Raw genomic sequence first — 15167 nt, 5'->3', positions numbered from 1 at the left:
TGGTACCGTTGAGTACCGGTATTGATTCCATCCCAGGTACCAGTAATCGGCACCTTATGGATTCAAATGTGGCTATCCCAACACACACCAGAGCAATCATATCGATCATAATTGGATCCACTTATATCTAAAGTCCAGCATGTATGCATGGTGGTCAGAAACCCGCGGCTGGCTCTTTAGCGCTGCCCTATTGGCTCCCTGGACCTCTTTCAGAGATAAACATATTTTTTGTAGAACAAACATGACGCACACCTTCCTGATGATAAGAAATCCCACTATTTGTTAAACATGCTTCACTGATGAGAGTATTTGGCAAGCACCGTTTTGTTCTTCTCATTTCAGCGATCCTTGTACTCATCATAGTTTGTTTGCATGTACAACTTTCTCCGATGCTGCCACAGAAAGATGTGTTTTATGCCACTCCTTCTTTGTCTCATTTTATCCACCAAACGTTTTATACTGTGCATGAATGCACAACGGTGAACTTTGTTGATTTTATTGATTTGCTGGAGTGCTTATCAGGCATATTTGGTCAATCCATGACTGCAAGCTAACCGATGCTGACATGCTATTTAGGCTAACTGTATGTACATCATTATGCCTCATTTGTAGGTATATTTAATTTCCTTTACTTATGTCCTCTGTGTATTTAATTTATATTTGCATGTCTCATGACACATTATCTGTATGTAATATTGGCTGCATTCCTGATAGTTGTTTGTGGGCCATGTTGTTCCAGACCACAGCAAACGTTACCTAGCTTGCAAAGATTGTAATAAATCCATTAGAAGAAGACAGCCTGCCGTTTCCTTAAACTTGGACACACACATCTATACCTTTGGCCATTCTGAGCCAGTAATTTCCAGAAGTTATCTCATCCTGTGAGAAGTCTCCATTTTACTAATGATTTCCAATGTTGCAAAAACGTGTAGGATAAAAATGAAAATACAACATTTCTGTCAACAAAGATTTGCGTCAGCCTTTGATAGTAGGCTAATATAGTTAATAAAGACACTAACATCATGTGTTGACGTCATTATAACACTTATATAACGTTTTTAATTTTTTGCGGCTGCAGACAGATTTTTTTTTACATTTTTGGTCCATTTTGGCTCTTTCAACATTTTGGGTTGCTGACTTAGTATGAGTGCACAGTATGAATAGCCGAAAGTGCTCACAGACTCGAGCTTACTGTAGGAAAAGCAGACTCCGCGCAGAATGTCTGCAGTCATCAGGGCTATAGTCACGCAAAATGCTGTGTTATAGTTTCCTGCGAAATTACCATCAAACACTTTATTTCCCAAATGTTTTCTGTCTAGGCGTCCTACAATGACTACAAGGGAGTGGAGCTGCTCTACCTGCTCATTTTGTAAGGACTGAGGACCGAAGAAATTGTTGCAGCAAGGTATCGACGAGGCACATATTCTGTGAGTGGTGAAAAACATTTTATTTCTACATTAGCCTGATTTTAACTTTATGGTATCTGCTCTGGTGGCAAAATGCAGGTCGGTGTCGCATGTAATGAGGGTGGATGTGAAAAATACAAGCCGTGCAGTATCTTGTGTGACACAAGCCTTAAAAAAAGGGAGGACGTCTGCTTTTAAAACGTGGAGACCTCTGTAAACTCCGTGCAGGTTACATCCGAGTTTGGGATTTTAGGGCTGAAATATGCTCTAGCGACATGTAGCTTGGGTCCGTTTAGATCAGTGGTTCTTAACCTGGGTTCGATCGAACCCTAGGGGTTCGGTGAGTCGGCCTCGGAGGTAAAGACACGTCCTACTTATCGTGTAAATAAAAACTTCTCCCTATCGGCGTATTATGGATACCCCCAACAACTGATTTGTAGGTTTTTTGATTGATCGATTGAAACTTTTACTAGTAGATTGCAAATGAAGAGAATACATTATATGAAACAGTACAGTTTACACAGTACAGTACATATTCCGTACAATTGACCACTAAATGGTAACACCCGAATACAATTTTCAACTTGTTTAAGTCGGGGTCCACGTTAATCAATTCATGGTAATGTGTGTAAGGTGTGTTGGTGTTGGTTTTGTTCTTTGAACAAGGTGATGTTCATGCACAGTTCATTTTGTGCACCAGTAAAAAAACATAACTTTTTCTTGAATTGAAAAAACATTTTAATTTTCAGTAAAGAAGGGTTCGGTGAATGCGCATATGAAACTGGTGGGGTTCGGTACCTCCAACGAGGTTAAGAACCACTGGTTTAGACAGCTCTTCCAAAGGGGCTGACCTGTGACTTGTAATTATTTTCCAAAACGAAAGAAGGCAATGTTGGCATATTTTAGCCTTTAATGTGAGTACCGTATTTTTCGGACTATAAAGCGCACTTAAAATCCTTTCATTTTCTCAAAAACTCGACAGTGCGCCTTATAACCTATTGCACCTAATGTACGGAATAATTTTGGTTGTGCTTACCAACCTCGAAGCTATTTTATTTGGTACATGGTGAAATGATAAGTGTGACCAGCACATGGCAGTCACACATAAGAGATACGTGTAGACTGCCATATGATGGCAGTCACACATAAGAGATATGTGTAGACTGCAATATGACTCAAGTAAACAACACCAACACTTTATATGTTCCATTGAAAATATAGAACATTACACATGGCGCTCAAAAATCTATCAAAATGTTTTAGTACGACTTCGGTAAGCAATGAAGCTGCACCGCTTGATGGATTGTACTATACTTCAACATGCAAGTATTATTATGGTGTGTGTGTATAAGTGAAGACATATTATCTGGCGTTTTGTTTCGCAATATTATGCAAAAGCAACTTGTCTTACCTTCTGGTACCTGCTGATCTGTATTTGGGATCTGCATAAGTCCTGAAAATTTGCGCGCGTTCGCCTTTGTACCGTAGTCGATAAGCTTCTTCTTTTTCTCTATCTTCTAATGTGACATTCATCCTCCTACCTCTATATATCTGTCAGTAAACTCACCATGAAAGCGTTAAAACATACCGGTGTAGTGAGGTTACATTATTCACCCAAGTTATTAGAGTTCCGGTTGGATGGTTTTTCACGAGACACATTTCCGGTGTAGTTGTTTCTGGATGAGGTGATGCTGCTCCATTATTGATTGAAGTAAAGTCTGAATGTCATTAAAACAGTTAGCTCCATCTTTTGACACTTCTTCCACCCCCGTCCTTGCACGCTACACCGCAACAACAAAGATGACGGAGAAAAGACGCTGCCGAAGGTGAGGTAAATAAGACCGCCCACAAAACGGCGCATCCTGAAGCGAATGTCAGAAAGCGGCTTGAAGATGATCTGTAAAACATAATCTATGCAACATTTTGACCAAAGAACCACCATTACCACCATTGTAGACCACAAGGAAGTGTTTTACATTTAGAAAAAAATAAATAATAATATGACCCCTTTAATGCGCCTTATAATCTGGTGCGCCTTTTGTATGAAAATAGACCTGACTAGACCCGCTCATCGGCAGTGCGCCTTATATCCGGTGCGCCCTATGGTCTGGAAAATACGGTACACACTTGTGTGAAAGAGGCTAAAAAAAAAGATGAATATTAATAATGCTAAACCAAGGATGTATTGCATAAGTTGTTTGTTTACAATCGTTGTCATAGCACTACCAAACTGCTCCAAGTTTGTTAGAAACTTGGACTAGTGTGGTCCATTGATTTATTGGTCTGATTAAGCGTACTAAGACAACAGAGATCACCTTATGTGCAGGTTGAAAACATAAACTTCACATCAATGAAATTCTGGCAGACTCATAGCAAAAAAGAACACCAATTTAAAAACTATAAAAGCCAAACAACCCAATAATTGAAGATTCTAAAGATATTGGACTGTCATTAATAATGGACAATATCTAATATGTTAATAATCCCTTATCTGTGCTCTTTGTTAAAATATTCCATTCACAAATGTGAATTTGTGAATAATTGGACCAAAGACCCACCTATGCATTCAAAAATCCATATGCCAAATCAAACTCTGAGAAACCTTCACTCCGGCCTTCAGAGAATAAACCGTTTGCTCTTTTCCACCATTCCCAGTGTATTTAGGGAATGCAGCTTTGTCATATTTTTCCATAGCGTAACTCTACCCTAAAAATAGGCACATATGGCTTGGGGAGATCGGGTGGGAGTATGAGGGGTCAGTATCTGTTAAGCACACTCATCTTTGGCAGCCTCCTTGTCTTGCCCTCCCACTATTTTTCCAAATATTTGAGCCCTGACAAATATAGAGCAATGTTAGGGTGATGGGAAAACTTTGCATTATTCTGTCCAACATCATTCTCCTGTAAAAGAAAAATAACGCTTTCAGTAATTGTGACCCATATTTCCTGTTATAAAAGTAAATGTTGAAAGCAAAAGTATTAGCAATACTATGTTAATTTAGTGCAGTGGTCCCCAAACTACGGATTCGGCCCGCCAGCATCCAAAATCTGGCCCGAGGGAAATCCCAAGTTAAAAAAAATAAAAAAAAAAATAAATAAATATATATATATATATATATATATATATATATATATATATATATATATAAAATATATATAGTTATAATCTTTCGAATTTTTTAAAAATTTTTTATTTGTCCTTTCTAATCCATTTTCTACCGCTTGTTACTCTCTGTGTCTCTTAGCTGCTCAGGCAAATCATATTGTCTAAAAAGGAATTTTCCCATCCATAACGAGACAACATTGCGCTCGGAATATATATATATATATATATATATATATATATATATATATATATATATATATATATATATATATATGTATATAGTACAGGCCAAAAGTTTGGACACACCTTCTCATTCAATGTGTTTTCTTTATTTTCATGACTATTTACATTGTAAATTGTCACTGAAGGCATCAAAACTATGAATGTACACATGTGGAGTTATGTACTTAACAAAAAAAAAAGGTGAAATGACTGAAAACATGTTTTATATTCTAGTTTCTTCAAAATAGCCACCCTTTGCTTCGATTACTGCTTTGCACACTCTTTGCCTTCTCTTTAAGAGGTAGTCACCTGAAATGGTTTTCACTTCACAGGTGTCATAGTTTTGATGCCTTCAGTGACAATCTACAATGTAAATAGTCATGAAAATAAAGAAAACACATTGAAATGAGAAGATGTGTCCAAACTTTTGGCCTGTACTGTAAATAATATTTATTTATTATCATTTATATATATATATACATACACAGCCAGGCCGTTGGCCAAATTTTTTTAATGCGGGTTGCGGCCCCTGAATCAAAAAGTTTGGGTAACCCTGATTTAGTGTATAACATGTAGGGCTGCAATGATTAATCGATAGATCTATTAATTTGATTGAAAAAAATATTTTATTCATATTTTGTCATCATTTAGTGACCGTAACTAAAAGATTTATGAAATCCGGACCGCATGGAGTGCCCAGAACTTTAAATGTGCTGCAGAGCGCACATGAGAGCGGTGGTGTGTGGGTGCCTGTGTGGCAGCAAACAGGGCAGGTTTTTTTTTTCAACTCTTCACAATGCATGCATGCTGAAAGTTAATTTTCAATGTTAATGATGTTCATTTATTAGAAAAAAGAATGAATGTTATAGCAAACATTTGTTATACATTGCTTGATGTACAGCTTAAGTTGTTCAACAGTCCGGGGTCTCTGTTGTCGCATTTTAGGCTTCATAATGCGCCACACATTTTCAATGGGAGACAGGTCTGGACTACAGGCAGGCCAGTCTAGTACCCGCACTCTTTTACTATGAAGCTACGCTGTTGTAACACGTGGCTTGGCATTGTCTTGCTGAAATAAGCAGGGGCGTCCATTATAACGTTGCTTGGATGGCAACATATGTTGCTCCAAAACCTGTATGTACCTTTCAGCATTAATGGTGCTTTCAGAGATGTGTAAGTTACCCATGTCATGGGCACTAATACACCCCCATACCACCACAGATGTTGGCTTTTCATCTTTGCGCCTATAACAATCCAGATGGTTCTTTTCCTCTTTGTTCCAAAGGACACGACGTCCAAAAACAATTTGAAATATGGACTCGTCAGACCACAGAACACTTTTCCACTTTGCTTCAGTCCATCTTAGAAGAGCTCCGACCCAGCGAAGCCGGCGGCGTTTCTCGGTGTTGTTGATAAATGGCTTTTGCTTTGCATAGTGGAGTTTTAAATTGCATTTACAGATGTAGCAACAAACTGTAGTTACTGACAGTGGTTTTCTAAAGTGTTCCTGAGCCCATGTGGTGATATCCTTTACACACTGATGTCGCTTTTTGATGCAGTACCGCCTAAGGGATTAAAGGTCACGGGCTTAGCCGCTTACGTGCAGTGATTTCTTCAGATTCTCTGAACCTTTTGATGATATTACAGACCGTAGATGGTGAAAGCTCGTTGAGAAATGTTGTTCTTAAACTGTTCAACAATTTGCTCACGCATTTTAAACGTTAAGTATCTTGTCTTTGCAGTCTATTCAAATGAATATAGGTTGAAAAGGGATTTGCAAATCATTGTATTTTGTTTTTATTTATCATTTACACAACCTGCCAACTTCACTGGTTTTGGGTTTTGTATATAAAAAACATGTACTGTACATAAGTCGTAAAAGTTGCAAATGTAGGACAGGGTCACTTTAAATACAAACAAGATAAAAGCGACAGCTATTATAAAAAATGAAGGGTCAGTGGTTGTGATTAATCCTGGTCAATACTACTAGGGGGTGTATTGGTGTACTCATAATCAGCCTACAATTGACTGGCATTACAGGGTATTGTGGGTCTCTTATTCAAAGTCATCAGTGTTAGCCTTGAGCCCCCCATGACCCTGAACAGGATCAGTGGCATATGGACTAAGGTGGATGAAAGTCGATGAGAATGACAAAACAAAATAAGAACGTTTTGAAAGTCATTCTGGGAATAAAGTGAGTCAGAAGTTCAGGAACTGCACACATAAGCTGAGTTTACACTCCATGGTGCAAGTGACACAACTGCCACTGTATGTGTCACTGTTTAGTTATGCATCATGGCAGCCTCAAGAGAAATGAAAACTTGAACGATATCCTCAGATATGAGTCAGATATCTGCTAGTGCAACTGCACCTTAACAAACAACAAACAAAAATGTGCTGCCATATGTAGGGATGATGTTCGAAACTGGTTCTCCCGGTTGTTCGATAAGAAAAGAACCGTTCGATAAGAAAAGAACCGAATCCATTGGCCTCGAATCCCTTTTTGAGAACCGGTTCCCGTTATCCAGGCCACTATAGTAAAGAAAAAGAGTTGGTTCTTTATTCGAATCCCTGGGAACGAATCCCGTCCCACAAGAAATGCCCTATGGAACATCACAGGAAATGACGTAGCTCACAAGCAGCAAACAACTTTTCTCTTCATAGAATTTTCTTTCAATAAAGAAATAAAGTGCAAAAATGTCAAAGCATCATAACAAACAGTTATGTAAAATAGCACCAGAAGTGCACTTTTTGGAGAGCTATATTATTTTCAGTTTTGTGCCCAAAGGATTGATTTTATTTAACACTATATTATTATTTATACACCTATAGTGATCACAGAGACAGGTTGTTTTTGTGTTACTGTATATATTTGTTTTTCTGAAAAATCCCACTTAATATACTTTGGGTAACAACAGTGAATATTTATTTATTTTATTTTTTTAGGGAATAACAGTCAACATTTATATATTTATTTTATTTTATTTTTTTCTTATAAAATAAAAGTGAGCTTTTGTTAAACCAAATATTGTGTTTTTTTCCATATACAACAACCTATCTGGATTCGATAAGAGAATCGATAAGGAATCGGTTCGATAAGAGGATTCGATAATAGGCTCGAACTCGATAATTTCTAATCAAACATCATCCCTAGCCATATCACATCAGACTATGGTATATCTGTTTGGGTATTTGCACATGGAAGTTATGGTTAAGGTGTTAGTTTATTTCAAACATGCATACAGTTATAATATGGTGCATTACATATTTACAGTTTCACATATCAACATGTCCGAGATACTAACCTTTTGTTGTTTCATAGCATGTGCTAACACATTTGTTTGTACTCAACATGTAACACTAACAATTAAATGAATGAAAAGATGTGAATCACATTGTTTACTAAGTATGTGACAGGTGATAAATTATAATGCTTTTATTAATAAGATTCAAGATGTTTATCAGGAGAACTGCTCAACGCCATCGATGAACTCCTGACTAAACACCCGGACAGTTTTGTAGTGATTGCTGGGGATTTTAACCACACCAGTTTAAAAATTGTGTTCACCAAGTTTTAAGAAATTGTGAACTTTAAAACCACATGGGAATACATGTTGGACTTGGTCTATACTAGGGTTGTCAAACCTACGGGATGTGTTTGACAAATATTAAAATTAGGGATGTCCGATAATATCGGCCTGCCTGTATTATCGGCCGATAAATGCGTTAAAATGTAATATCGGAAATTATCGGTATCGTTTTTTTATTATCGGTTTCGTTATTTTTTTAATTTTATTTTAATTTTTTTATTAAATCAACATAAAAAACACAAGATACACTTACAATTAGTGCACCAACCCAAAAAACCTCCCTCCCCTTATTCACACTCATTCACACAAAAGGGTTGTTTCTTTCTGTTATTAATATTATGGTTCCTACATTATATATCAATATATATCAATACAGTCTGCAAGGGATACAGTCCGTAAGCACACATGATTGTGCGTGCTGCTGGTCCACTAATAGTACTAACCTTTAACAGTTAATTTTATTAATTTTCATTAATTACTAGTTTCTATGTAACTGTTTTTATATTGTTTTACTTTCTTTTTTATTCAAGAAACTGTTTTTAATTTATTTATTTTATTTTATAATTTTTTTTAAAAAAGTACCTTATCTTCACCATACCTGGTTGTCCAAATTAGGCATAATAATGTGTTAATTCCACGACTGTATAGATCAGTTGACATCGGTATCGGTTGATATCGGTATCGGTAATTAAAGAGTTGGACAATATCGGAATATCGGATATCGGCAAAAAGCCATCATCGGACATCCCTAATTAAAATGAGCTGCTTTTTCTTTAACAAAATAAACTGCTGTTCTAAATGTGTCCACTGGATGTCACAATAGCAATTATGTTAGGCAAGCAAACGGTTTATACCGGGACCAAGCAAGAGGTACACAGTAAAGGGGGACTGTGGCTCCTCCTCCTCGACCCACATGAAACTTAAAAATTGCCGTTTTGTGTCTTCTGCTTCGAACACATCGTCATTTGGCGCCCTCGTTGCCCCAACATGTCTCTGTCAAACACAAGAAAAGTGAACTTAAAGGCCTACTGAAACCCACTACTACCGACCACGCAGTCTGATAGTTTATATATCAATGATGAAATCTTAACATTGCAACACATGCCAATACGGCCGGGTTAGCTTACTAAAGTGCAATTTTAAATTTCGCGCGAAATATCCTGCTGAAAACGTCTCGGTATGATGACGCCTGCGCGTGACGTCACAGATTGTAGAGGACATTTTGGGACAGCATGGTGGCCAGCTATTAAGTCGTCTGTTTTCATCGCAAAATTCCACAGTATTCTGGACATCTGTGTTGGTGAATCTTTTGCAATTTGTTCAATGAACAATGGAGACAGCAAAGAAGAAAGCTGTAGGTGGGAAGCGGTGTATTGCGGCAGGTGTTGTGCCGGATAACGCACCCCCGCCGTAGAATGCACCCCTTGACTGTTGTGCCGGATAACACAGCCGGTGTTTCATTGTTTACATTCCCGGAAGGTGACAGTCAAGCTTTACCATTGGCCTGTGGAGAACTGGGACAACAGAGACTCTTACCAGGAGGACTTTGAATTGGATGCGCAGACACGGTACCGTGAGTACGCATGCAGTTGCGGCTTCCAAACATTTGATCGCTTGCCCGTACGTGTGTGCCGCTATGTGCATGTCACCTACGTAACTTTGGGGACTTTGGGGAAATATATGTGCTGTATGAACTTTGGGGAGGTGAACGGTACTTTGGGCTGTGGGATTGAGTGTGTTGTGCAGGTGTTTGAGTTGTATTGGCGGGTTATATGGACGGAAGGGGGGAGGTGTTTGTTATGCGGGATTAATTTGTGGCATATTAAATATAAGCCTGGTTGTGTTGTAGCTAATAGAGTATATATATGTCTTGTGTTTATTTTCTGTTTTAGTCATTCCCAGCTGAATATCAGGTCCAATCCGCTTCTCACAGCATCTTCCCTATCTGAATCGCTCCCACTGCCCTCTAGTCCTTCACTCTCACTTTCTTCATCCACAAATCTTTCATCCTCGCTCAAATGAATGGGGAAATTGTTGCTTTCTCGGTCCGAATCGCTCTCGCTGCTGGTGGCTGTGATTGTAAACAATGTGCAGATGTGAGGAGCTCCACAACCTGTGACGTCACGCTACTCGTCTGCTACTTCCGGGACAGGCAAGGCTTTTTTATCAGCGACCAAAAGTTGGGAACTTTATCGTCGATGTTCTCTACTAAATCCTTTCAGCAAAAATATGGTAATATCACGAAATGATCAAGTATGACACATAGAATGGACCTGCTATCCCCGTTTAAATAAGAAAATCGCATTTCAGTAGGCCTTTAGCCCTTTTGAATAGTTTTTACCTCCGTTTCTTATGGTTTGTTGAGTTAGCTCTGGATTGATACGTGGACATGACAAAGGAGGTATTTGATACCTCGAAGAGTTTACATGTTTTTTTGGACATTGTTGGACCAGCTCTCCCGCAGCTGCTTACGTATGTGTGGTTTTACGCTTAGATTACATATAATTTTATATTAACCTCTTTTACACTATGCCACTTTTCATTTTGTTGCTGGGGATTTTAACCACACCAGTTTAAAAATTGTGTTCACCAAGTTTTAAGAAATTGTGAACTTTAAAACCACATGGGAATACATGTTGGACTTGGTCTATACTAGGGTTGTCAAACCTACGGGATGTGTTTGACAAATATTAAAATTAGGGATGTCCGATAATATCGGCCTGCCTGTATTATCGGCCGATAAATGCGTTAAAATGTAATATCGGAAATTATCGGTATCGTTTTTTTATTATCGGTTTCGTTATTTTTTTAATTTTATTTTAATTTTTTTATTAAATCAACATAAAAAACACAAGATACACTTACAATTAGTGCACCAACCCAAAAAACCTCCCTCCCCTTATTCACACTCATTCACACAAAAGGGTTGTTTCTTTCTGTTATTAATATTATGGTTCCTACATTATATATCAATATATATCAATACAGTCTGCAAGGGATACAGTCCGTAAGCACACATGATTGTGCGTGCTGCTGGTCCACTAATAGTACTAACCTTTAACAGTTAATTTTATTAATTTTCATTAATTACTAGTTTCTATGTAACTGTTTTTATATTGTTTTACTTTCTTTTTTATTCAAGAAACTGTTTTTAATTTATTTATTTTATTTTATAATTTTTTTTAAAAAAGTACCTTATCTTCACCATACCTGGTTGTCCAAATTAGGCATAATAATGTGTTAATTCCACGACTGTATAGATCAGTTGACATCGGTATCGGTTGATATCGGTATCGGTAATTAAAGAGTTGGACAATATCGGAATATCGGATATCGGCAAAAAGCCATCATCGGACATCCCTAATTAAAATGAGCTGCTTTTTCTTTAACAAAATAAACTGCTGTTCTAAATGTGTCCACTGGATGTCACAATAGCAATTATGTTAGGCAAGCAAACGGTTTATACCGGGACCAAGCAAGAGGTACACAGTAAAGGGGGACTGTGGCTCCTCCTCCTCGACCCACATGAAACTTAAAAATTGCCGTTTTGTGTCTTCTGCTTCGAACACATCGTCATTTGGCGCCCTCGTTGCCCCAACATGTCTCTGTCAAACACAAGAAAAGTGAACTTAAAGGCCTACTGAAACCCACTACTACCGACCACGCAGTCTGATAGTTTATATATCAATGATGAAATCTTAACATTGCAACACATGCCAATACGGCCGGGTTAGCTTACTAAAGTGCAATTTTAAATTTCGCGCGAAATATCCTGCTGAAAACGTCTCGGTATGATGACGCCTGCGCGTGACGTCACAGATTGTAGAGGACATTTTGGGACAGCATGGTGGCCAGCTATTAAGTCGTCTGTTTTCATCGCAAAATTCCACAGTATTCTGGACATCTGTGTTGGTGAATCTTTTGCAATTTGTTCAATGAACAATGGAGACAGCAAAGAAGAAAGCTGTAGGTGGGAAGCGGTGTATTGCGGCAGGTGTTGTGCCGGATAACGCACCCCCGCCGTAGAATGCACCCCTTGACTGTTGTGCCGGATAACACAGCCGGTGTTTCATTGTTTACATTCCCGGAAGGTGACAGTCAAGCTTTACCATTGGCCTGTGGAGAACTGGGACAACAGAGACTCTTACCAGGAGGACTTTGAATTGGATGCGCAGACACGGTACCGTGAGTACGCATGCAGTTGCGGCTTCCAAACATTTGATCGCTTGCCCGTACGTGTGTGCCGCTATGTGCATGTCACCTACGTAACTTTGGGGACTTTGGGGAAATATATGTGCTGTATGAACTTTGGGGAGGTGAACGGTACTTTGGGCTGTGGGATTGAGTGTGTTGTGCAGGTGTTTGAGTTGTATTGGCGGGTTATATGGACGGAAGGGGGGAGGTGTTTGTTATGCGGGATTAATTTGTGGCATATTAAATATAAGCCTGGTTGTGTTGTAGCTAATAGAGTATATATATGTCTTGTGTTTATTTTCTGTTTTAGTCATTCCCAGCTGAATATCAGGTCCAATCCGCTTCTCACAGCATCTTCCCTATCTGAATCGCTCCCACTGCCCTCTAGTCCTTCACTCTCACTTTCTTCATCCACAAATCTTTCATCCTCGCTCAAATGAATGGGGAAATTGTTGCTTTCTCGGTCCGAATCGCTCTCGCTGCTGGTGGCTGTGATTGTAAACAATGTGCAGATGTGAGGAGCTCCACAACCTGTGACGTCACGCTACTCGTCTGCTACTTCCGGGACAGGCAAGGCTTTTTTATCAGCGACCAAAAGTTGGGAACTTTATCGTCGATGTTCTCTACTAAATCCTTTCAGCAAAAATATGGTAATATCACGAAATGATCAAGTATGACACATAGAATGGACCTGCTATCCCCGTTTAAATAAGAAAATCGCATTTCAGTAGGCCTTTAGCCCTTTTGAATAGTTTTTACCTCCGTTTCTTATGGTTTGTTGAGTTAGCTCTGGATTGATACGTGGACATGACAAAGGAGGTATTTGATACCTCGAAGAGTTTACATGTTTTTTTGGACATTGTTGGACCAGCTCTCCCGCAGCTGCTTACGTATGTGTGGTTTTACGCTTAGATTACATATAATTTTATATTAACCTCTTTTACACTATGCCACTTTTCATTTTGTTGTAACTAACACCTAAATGACAACATTTGATTTGATTTGCCTGTACTTTTTAAACACTTTTGAGTTTGAACAGTTTTTTGAACTGGATCATGTTAGTACATATTTTGACTTCTTTGCCTAATCTATGCCATGATTTAATTCCACATACTGATATACAAAACCCCAAACCAGCTTTTCTCACTGGAGGTGTTGTCAGTCCTTTCCTCCTCAGCATTAGTAGAATGGCTTTTTTAGTACAGTGGGCAGTGAAGTTGGCACGTTGTGCAAATGGTAAATAAAAACAGAATACAATGATTTGCAAATCCTTTTCAACTTATATTCAATTGAATAGACTTTAAAGACAAGATTTGCAACTATTAGCTCATTTGGAATTTGATGCCTGCAATATGTTTCAAAAAAGCTGGAACAAGTGGCAAAAAAGACTGGGAAAGTTGAGGAATGCTCATCAAACACTTATTTGGAACAGGTGGGTGCCATGATTGGGTATAAAAGCCCATAAGCTATGATATTACGGACCGCTGATCCCTCAGGTGGTACTGCATCAAAAAGCGACATCAGTGTGTAAAGGGCTAAAGGACAAAAACACTGTCAGTAACTACAGTTGGTCGTTACATCTGTAAGTGCAAGTTAAAACTCTACTATGCAAAGCCAAAGCCATATATCAACAACACCCAGAAACACCGCCGGCTTTGCTGGGCCCGAGCTCATCTAAGTTGGACTGATGCAAAGTGGAAAAGTGTCTTGCGGTCTGACAAGTCTACATTTCATATTGTTTTTGGAAACTGTGGACGTCCAGACCATCTGGACTGTTATAGGCGCAAAGTTCAAAAGCCAACATCTGTGATGGTATGGGGGTGTATTAGTGCCCAAGGCATGAGTGTGAAGCGACCAAGTCCGAGTCCATGGTTCTCTCCCGGAAAAGGGTGGAGTCCCATCTCCGGGTTGGGGAGGAGATCTTGCCCCAAGTGGAGGAGTTCAAGTACCTCGGAGTCTTGTTTACAAGTGGGGGAAGAGTGGATCGTGAGATCGACAGCCGAATCAGTGCGGCGTCTTCAGTAATGCGGACGCTGTATCGCTCCATTGTGGTAAAGAAGGAGCTGAGCCGGAAGGCAAAGCTCTCGATTTACCGGTCGATCTACGTTCCCATCCTCACCTATGGTCATGAGCTTTGGGTTATGACCAAAAGGACAAGATCACGGGTACAAGCGGCCAAAATTAGTTTCCTCCGCCGGGTGGCGGGACTCTCCCTTAGAGATAGGGTGAGAAGCTCTGTCATCCGGGGGGAGCTCAAAGTAAAGCCGCTGCTCTTCCACATCGAAAGGAGCCAGATGAGGTGGTTCGGGCATCTGGTCAGGATGCCACCCGAACGCCTCCCTAGGAAGGTGTTTCGGGCACGTCCGACCGGTAGGAGGCCACGGGGAAGACCCAGGACACGCTGGGAAGACTATCTCTCCCGGCTGGCCTGGGAACGCCTCGGGATCCCCCGGGAGGAGCTGGACGAAGTGGCTGAGGAGAGGGAAGTCTGGGCTTCCCTGCTTAAGCTGCTGCCCCCGCGACCCGACCTCGGATAAGCGGAAGAAGATGGATGGATGGCATGGGTAACTTACCCATCTGTGAAGGCACCATTAATGCTGAAAGGTACATACAGGTTTTGGCGCAGCATATGTTGCCATCCAAGCAACGT

At 39.6% G+C, this 15167-nt stretch overlaps 1 protein-coding gene across 1 annotated transcript in view; it reads right to left on the bottom strand.

Moving 5' to 3' along the window:
* The window catches only part of cnnm2b (cyclin and CBS domain divalent metal cation transport mediator 2b), a 229128-nt gene that overhangs the window by 62212 nt on the left and 151749 nt on the right, over window positions 1–15167 (bottom strand). The window lies entirely within an intron of this gene.

This window comes from Nerophis lumbriciformis, linkage group LG27, assembly GCF_033978685.3.
Source record: "Nerophis lumbriciformis linkage group LG27, RoL_Nlum_v2.1, whole genome shotgun sequence".
NCBI lineage: Eukaryota > Metazoa > Chordata > Actinopteri > Syngnathiformes > Syngnathidae > Nerophis > Nerophis lumbriciformis.
This window is presented reverse-complemented; position numbering and strand designations above follow the sequence as displayed.